The 9,001-nt window shown below is 37.1% G+C and overlaps 1 pseudogene; it reads left to right on the forward strand.

The window, feature by feature from the left end:
• The first annotated feature begins 7,883 nt into the window (after window positions 1-7,883).
• Window positions 7,884-8,637, forward strand: LOC107525802 (annexin A2 pseudogene; annotated as a pseudogene).
• The last annotated feature ends 364 nt before the right edge of the window (window positions 8,638-9,001 follow it).

A 9,001-nucleotide genomic window follows, 5' to 3' on the forward strand; every position in this document is an offset into this window, starting at 1 on the left:
CCTGGTTGGGGTGTGTATGGGAGACGATTGATGTTTCTCTCTCACAATGATGCTTCTCTCTTTCTCTCTCTCTGAAAATCAATAAAAACATAATAAAAACATATCCTCGGATGAGGATTAAAATTATATATATATCTGCAAAGGACTTGAATAGACGTTTCTCCAAAGAAGATATAGAAATGGTCAATAAGCACATGAAAAGATGCCCAAATATAATTTGTCATTAGGGAAATGCAAATTAAAACCACAATGAGTTACCACTTCGCACTCATTAGGATAGCTATTTAAAATTTTTGAAAATAACAAGTGTGGAGAATGTGGAGAAATTGGAACTCTCAAATATTAATGGTGCACTCACTGTGGGAAACAATTTGGCAGTTTCTCAAAAATTTAAACATTGAATTACCATATGATCCAGCAATCCTACTCCTCGGTATTTACCCCAAAAAACTAAAAGCAGGGATTCAAACAGATACTTGCACACAAATGTTCATAACAGCAGTATTCACAATAGCCAAAAGGTGGAAACAACCCAAGTTTCCATCACCAGATGGCTAACAAATGTGGTATATAAATATAATGGACTATTATCCAGTCATAAAAAGAATTAAGTTCTGACACATGCTACAACATGGGTGAATCTTAAAAACATTATGCTAACTGAAATAAACCAAACATAAAAGAGAAAATATTGCATGATTCCACTTACATAGAGACAGAAAGTAAAATAGAGATTACAGGAGATGGGGGTAAAATGGGGCGTTACTCCTGAATGGGTACAGAGTTTCTGTTTTGGAAATGCAAAGTGATAGTGCTTACCATTGTGAATGCACTTAACGCTACTGAATTGTACTTATGGTTAAAATTGTTAATAAAAACCCACAGCCCAAATTCATCCTGACATTCTTAAAAACATATTTCACACCTAATAAAGTATCTAGAATAGTGCTGGGCAAATATGATGCTAAATATTTTGGGGAATATGAAATAAGCTGATGAGAGACCTGGAATCATATTTGAGAGACAAACTTTATTTATATGAGGTTGGTGCTCTCCAAAGTAAGCATGGTCATAGCCCAGGAGGTGTACAAGATGATTCACTGAAAAGCAAAAAGAAAAAATAGAAATTTGTTTTCTATATTCAAAATTCTAAGTAAGAAATGAAAGCCTGCAGACATTAGATTTGCAGATTCACACAAGGGCCCTCACTGAGTCTAGACTCCAAAGATGTACTGAGAGAAGAATACACACACACACACACACACACACACACACACACACACACACACACACACATACAGGGGGTTCCCCAAAAATGTATATACACTTTTACAGTGATTTCTATTACGTTTTGAAAAGGAAAGGTATTTTAATAAATACTGCCTTTATAATTATTCAAAGTGTGTATAAGTTTTTGTGACACCATATATGTGTGTTTGTGTGTGTGTGTATATATATTGCCTTTAGTTAATTACAACTAATTGCAATTCACCTGAGCCAAGTTAGGTGGACATATGGATATATTATCTAGTTTTAACTAATCCAAGATCCACAAAATTGAAAGGTGCCTTAGCAAGATTCCAACAAAGAAACCTTGGAAAGAAGATTATTAATAATACAAGTCTCAGTAAATAACAGGGAAATGGCAAAGGTGAAGCCTGTGCTACTCCTAGCACAGCTCATCATGTGCTACATTACTGTGGAAACACAATGCTGAGCTAATCTGCTCTGTTAAGGAGCTGGCTAAAACAATTTTAAATGGTGAAGATTATTGGAAATATGAAATCCCATCAACTCTCAATAATATAGTTAATAAAATGAAATTTAAAAATTTCTGAAAACATTTCATCTTTAATTCATCCTTTTTATATTTCTATTTTGAATATATTCTATGATTCACATTATGTACTAGCACAGTGGTATATGTTTGTAATGTAAATACAGTATATCATATATTGGAAGCATGTGCTCAAACATTTTTTATTGATGTACTATGTGATCAAAAGAGTTTAAGTATTATTGTCTATAGTGTAAAAAAAAATTTATAGGTAGTCTGTAACTGAAGAATGGTGTGAGTTGTGTGAAATAAATTTGACCTAGGACTTGAAAGATGTTTAAAATCTGGACAAGCAGAGGGTGAAGGGGAGGGTATTCCAAGCAGAAGGATCCATATGCACCAGTTTAGAGGAGGGAAAGAATATGGCAGGTATGAGGGTAGTGACTAGCTTAACTGAAACAGAGTTTGTGCTACAAAATTATGAGAGATAAAAGTAGAGAAGTAAAACAGGGCCAGATTTCTAGGATCTTAAATAATTGAGGAGTTTGAACTTAAAAGAATTTGGGCAGGATAGCACAGTTGTTAGAAACACAGGCTTTGGAGCCAAATAGAACTGAGTCAGCCCTATCCAGCTTGGCTCAGTGGTTAGAGCCTTGGCTGGAGGACTTAAGGGTCCAGGGTTCAATTCTGGTCAAGGGCACGTAGCTTGGTTGCAGGCTCGATCCCTTGCCCCAGTTGGTGCGCGTGCAGAAGGCAACCAATCTGTCTCACATTGATATTTCTCTCTCTCTCTTTCCTTTCCATTCTCTCTCTTTCTCTCTCTGAAAGGCAATGGAAAAAATATCCTCAGGTGCTCAATAACCTAGCTATTATTATTCTTATTCAATAGGTTATTGGAAGCCATTGTAAGTTTTTGTGCAGGAGAGAGAGAAAGAGGGTGGTTTAAAATGATGTGTTAGAAAAGTTATCTTGCTCGGCCAATGTGGTTCAGTGGTTGAGTGTTGACCCATGAACCAGGAGGTCATGGTTCAATCCCTGGTCAGGGCATATGCCCGGGTTGCAGGCTTGATCCTTGGTGAGGAGAGTGCAGGAGGCAGCTGATTGATGTTTCTCTCTCACTGATGCTTTTATCTTTCTACCCCTCTCCCTTCCTCTCTCTCTAAAATCAATAAAAACATATTTTTTAAAAATTCTTAGCTATAAAAAAAGTTATCTTGATGTTGGTTATAGAAGTCAGATTAAACTGGCAGAGATCAGAAATCTGTTAGAATATTATTAGAGTAATCTGGACCCAAGGGAGAGAAGGAAGTAGCCGTGGGAATAGAGAAGATGTCAAGGAAGAACTGATAGGATTAGATGCATAATTAGATACAGTAGAAAAATAAGGAAGAAGAAAAAAAAGAAAAAGAGTGAAGAAGTGAAGATGAACTTAGAGCTTCAAGTCTTAAAACTGTGTGACTGACTATTTTGATGTCATTACAGAAAATGTGGGAAATCGGGAAAGGTAGTTAAAGAAATTAATCAGAATTTTAAAAAATTAAATTTATTCGGGTAACATTAGTTAATAACATCATATAAGTTTCAGGGATACAATTCTATAATACATCATTTCCATATTGCATTGTGTGCTCACCTCCCAGAGTCTAGTCTCCTTCTGTCACCATATATTTGACCCCCTTTATTTATCCTCTTAATCCTCTCCCTTCCCCCTCCCCCTCTGGTAACCATCATACTGTTGTCTGTGTCTATGAGTTCATTTTTTGTTTGTTTTGTGTGTTCATTGTTGCTTTCTGTTTTATATCCCACACATGAGTGAAATCATATGGTTCTTGTCCTTTTCCATCTGACATTTCACTTAGCATGATACTTTCAAGATCCACCCGTGCTGTTGCAAATGGCAATATTTCATCACTTTTATGGCTGAGTAGTATTGCATTGTATACTTGAAAGCACCCTCCTCTGGCCCTAGCTGCTTTGGCTCAGTGGTTAGAGCATCGGCCCATGGACTGAAGGATACCTTCCCTTGGATTCAGGCCAAAGGCACACATACCTCCTACCTTCGTTGCAGGCTCTGCCCCATTTGGGGCTAGAGTGGGAGGCAACCAATCAATCAATGTGTCTCTCTCATGTCAATGTTTCTCTCTCTATCTCTATCTCTCTCCCTTCCATTCTCTCTGAAAAGCTAATGGAAAAAATATCCACAGGTGAGGATTAAAAAAATAATAATAATAAAAAGAAATAAAGCACCCTCTTCTGCCCAAAATAGAAGGGGATAGGTTTAAAATCATGAACAAAATGTGGATAATAGTTAAAGCAGAAGATTGAGTACATGAGGTTCTATTTTGTGTCTTTTAAATTTTTTTAATGTAGTGTGCCAGGCACTGTACATATATTAATTCCTTTCATCCTCAAAACAATCCTATGAGATAGCTATTATTACTTCACCTATTTTACTGAAAAATGAAATAAATGTCTTTATTACTGTTATTAGAGTAAAACTTCAGAATGTAATGAGGCGGGAACCAGCCATTTCTCTTTTTTACTTAAAAGGTTAAGTTCAATAGCTAAAAAGAAGTTATGATTAAGAATGCATGTAAAGAAATATGCAACTTAAGATATCTATGAGATCATTACACTACTGAAAATAATTCTTAATTTTCCATTCAATCAGTACCCTGTGAAAGCTAATTTCTATTTTTCCATTTCATTCATTTTCTACTCGTGTTTCACTTTAAATGTTTATAATATATATTCTGTCAATATTGAAATAAATTGCTTTAAAATCTATATTATTAACCAGTTAAATTAATTTTAATTTCAGGTTTCATAATCAAATAGCAACACATAATCATTTTTCAAATATTGGTCTAATTTAGAGGAAACAAATTGCACAGATAAACCAGAGATCACTTTACCTACTAGTTTTAGGTCCTTCATTAAGAATTTTTAAATAGTTACACACTCACAAATAAAAACAGTAAAAGAATGTTTTGTCTCCTAAAAAGTAAAATAATCTTTGTACCATATTTTCTTGCTAGTGGATAATAAGCCAGGCCTTAGGGAAGCTATGGTGTGAGAGGAAGAGAAAGAGAGAAAGGAAGCAGGAGTTGGAGTACTAAAAACTAGGGTCACAAGATACTTTGGCTTTTCTGCCACTGAAATCAGAAAGGGTAGCTGAAAAAGAATCCAGTAATTTGGGGTAAATCTTGGCTCTGACACTAACTGTGGATGTTGGGTAAATTACTAAATTTCTCTCATCTTTAGTTTCTGACCTTGTTGAAGGTGAAATGAGATCACAGATGTAAAGTACCTATTACAATACTAAGTGAATATTAAGTACTTCATAACAGTTAAGTCCCCCTTGACAAGTCTGCTTGTAAAAGAAAAAAGAAAGATATAAAAAAAAAAGAAATTTAAAAAGTGTCCTTGTAGTTGGGTCATAAATATCCCACCACCTATGGTGGAGTGGTGATTTTATCTTTAAGTTCAGTGGCTAATCCTTGGATAATTAAGAGATTTAATTCTGTATTAAGCTTTTGCTATTAAACACCTGCACACTTACACATGCACATGCACTCACACATGCACAAAACATAAGCCAGTAAGATACAATGTGTTCCTGAACTCAGATCACTAAGAAGTGAACAAAAATGATAGCAAAAAGGCCATTTTATCTGTCATAAAAGCAATTCTTCATCTAAGGTTTTAAAAAAGGAATGATAACTATATTTATTATGAACCTAAAAATTAATTTTTATATATAGCATTCTTTTTCTTTTAGATTCCTGAAAGAAGCTGGATTTAAGGTATGCAGTCTTTCTGAAAACTTCAATTTATTAAAATAGTTAGTAACACAAATAAATATAGGAATCTTTATTTATGTTTTGTTTTTTAGCGCAACCATCCCTGGAATTAAAAACTTACGTGTGGTCTCACGTAGAATAACTCAACCATAGATATTTTCTGAAGAAAAATAATATTTACGTTTTTAATGAACAGCTGTCAATTTGGAAATTCTTCTTACATTTTTGATTTGATGAAGGTGACTGATAGAAGTATGCATGGGAGAAGGTGGCAAAAACTGAAATTTAAAATTTCCATAAACTGGTGAGGAAAAAACTAACATAAGTTCAGGAAGCAAGGAGAGTCCTAATGAAGATGAAGCCAAAGAGGCCTACACCAAGACACGTCCTAATTAAAATTCCAAAGGTTAAAGACAAAGAGAGAATCTTAAAAGCAGCAAGAGAAAAGCCATTAGTTACCTACAGAGGAGCTCCCATAAAGCTGTCAGCTGATTTCTCAACAGAAACACTTCAGGCCAGAGGGAATTGGCATGAAATATTCAAAGTGATAAAAAGGAAGGACCCAAAACCAAGACTACCCTATCCAGCAAGGCTATCATTTAAAATTGAAGGCAAAATAAAGAGCTTCCTAGAGAAAAAACAGCGAAAGTGGTTCATTACCACCTAACCAGTATTGCAAAAAATGTTAAAGGGCTTGCTCCCAAGTGTCCATCAGTAGATAAGTGGATAAAAAAGCTGTGGTATTTTTACACAATGGAATTCTACTTAGCTGTAAAAACGAAGAAAATCTTAGCCTTTGCAACAGCATGGATGGACCCGGAGAGCATTATGGTAAATGAAATAAGCCAGTCAGAGAAAGACAAGTACCATATGATTTCACTCATATGCGGAATCTAATGAACAAAATGAACTCCAACAAGCAAAATCGAGACAGACTTATAGATAAAGAGCAGGCTGACAGCTGTCGGGGGAGAAGGCTGGGTGGAGGCTGGAGGTACTGAGAAAAAAAAGAAGAGAAAAAACTCATAGACATGGGCATCAGTGTGGTGACTGCTGTGGGGAGAGGGACTGGGGGGAGGTGGAGGAAGGTTAGGAGGGATAAATGGTAATGGATGGAGACTTGACTTGGGGTGGTGAATACAATGCAGGGTACAGATTCTGTGTTGTAGAATTGTGTACCTGAAACCTGTATAATGACCGTTACATAAGCATAGCCTCCCCCACTATAAAAAACAAAAAACAAAACAATTGTAGTAAATTGTTATAATAGATAAACCTACATTAATATATCATTATCACCCAAAGTCCAAAGCTTACATTAGGGTTCACTCTTTTTTTAAAAATATGTCTTATTATTGATTTCTGAGAGAGGAAGAGAGAGGGAGAGAGAGAGATAGAAACATCAATGATGAGAGAGTCATTGATGGGCTGCCTCCTGCATGTCCCCTACTGGGGATCAAGCCCACAACCTGGGCATGTGCCCTGACAGGGAATTGAACGGCGATCTTCTGTATCATAGGCCAATGCTCAACTTCTGATCCACACCAGCCAGGCTAGGGTTCACTCTTGATGTTGTACATTCTATGAGGTTGGATAAATTCAGAATGACATGTATCCATCATTACAGTATTGTACTGGGTAGTTTCACCGCCCTAAAAATCCACTGTGCTCCATTTATTCATCCCAATCTTTTCTTTTTCAACAGAAATTGATTCACTTTTTTCTCATTATAAAGCAATATATTCTCAGTATAAAACATAATTCATAGGGGAAAAACAGCACCACCCATGGCTCTCCCTCCTGGGAGCATGCCTGCACCTTTCTCTTTCCCCCTTCCCCTCACTCTCCCCATCTCCCCAGGCACATCACCTTTACCTTCCTCAATTCTAAGCTCCAAGGGCCCTTCCTTTACCTCTATAACTTGTTTCCTAAGCCCATTTATTCTATGAATTACTTCTTCTACCTCTGTAATTTTCCAAATAAATGTTCCTTTTAGTTTGAATCTTGGTTCTGAGTTCTTTCCTAGCCAGAAATCAAGTACCAAGATTGCTGAACCCAGGTCAGTCTGACCCCACTGGTGTAACCCCTGGTATTGTTCTTGCTGCCCCCAATACCTTCTCTTTGTTCAGCACATTTCTATTCTTTAGAAAAAGTAAAAAACAAAACAACCCAGTGTTGCCCACCATCCAGGAATGACCATAGTAAATATCTCAGTGTTTATTTTTCCAGACCTGGGTCCTACTGCACATACTATTTTGTAGTTTGGTTTTTTTAAAAAAAATAACAATACATTCTGGCTCTGCATCTGGGGATGTTTGCAGTTCTCAGTTCCTGGGCCAGCTTCTATAAAAAATGTCCATTGTTCATGAAATTCTGTGCAAGCTCAGCTTGGAGAATGACCACTCTACACCTTAAGTGTATAGAGGCCAGTCAAAGCATACACCAACTTTTATGCTGAGCAGGATACTTTGAACACTGAAGCAGCCATCAAGACTAAAGGTGTAAATGAGGTCACCATCATCAACATATGACCAGCTGTAGCAATGAACAGAGACAGGATATTGCCTTTGCTTACCTGAGAAGGAAAAAAAAGGAACTTGCATCAGCAATGTAGTCAGCCTTGTCTGGCCATCTGGAGATGATGATTTGGGGGCCTACTGAAAACACATGATCAGTATAAGCTGAATGCCTCTTCCATGAAGGGCCTGGGAACTAATGAGGACTCCCTCATTGAGATCATCTGCTCAAGGACCAACCAGGAGCTGTAGGAAATTAACAGTGTACAAGGAAATGAACAAAAATGATCTGAAGAAGGATATTTTTTGACACATCTGGTGACTTCTGCAAGCTGATGGTTGCCCTTACAATGGGTAGAAGAGCAGAGATGGTGGCTCTGTCATTGATTATGAACTGATCAACCCAAGATGCCTGGGATCTCTATGATGCTGAAGCAAAGAGGAAAGGAGCTGATGTTCCAAGTGGATCAGCATCATGACTGAGCAGAAGGTGTGTCACCTCCAGAAATTATTTGAAAAGTACAAGAGCTACAGCCCTTAGGTCAAGGGAGATCTGGCCCAATGTATTCAGAACAAATTGCTGTGTTTTGCTAACTCTATCCAGGAAGACAGTAAGGGCAATTACCAGAGAGCTCTGCTATACCTGTGTGGTGGGGCTAAATGAAATCTGACATAGCATGAGCATCTCAGAAGTGGTGTTCCTATGCTCCCAGCTAACAGTTCTAGAAAATCAACTTGCGACTAACGGCCCCCATGTGCCCATTCCTATGAGGATGATATTAGCATCATCCACCCACCCCACAAACTTACTTTCGTTACATAAGCATTGCCTGGCTTTCTCAGCTAGTCCCACTTTTTAGACAAACAAACAAACAAACAAAAACAGTCAAAGGAGTTGGAAGTGA

The sequence above is a fragment of the Miniopterus natalensis genome, chromosome X, assembly GCF_054644295.1.
Source record: "Miniopterus natalensis isolate mMinNat1 chromosome X, mMinNat1.hap1, whole genome shotgun sequence".
NCBI classification, from domain to species: Eukaryota; Metazoa; Chordata; class Mammalia; order Chiroptera; family Miniopteridae; genus Miniopterus; species Miniopterus natalensis.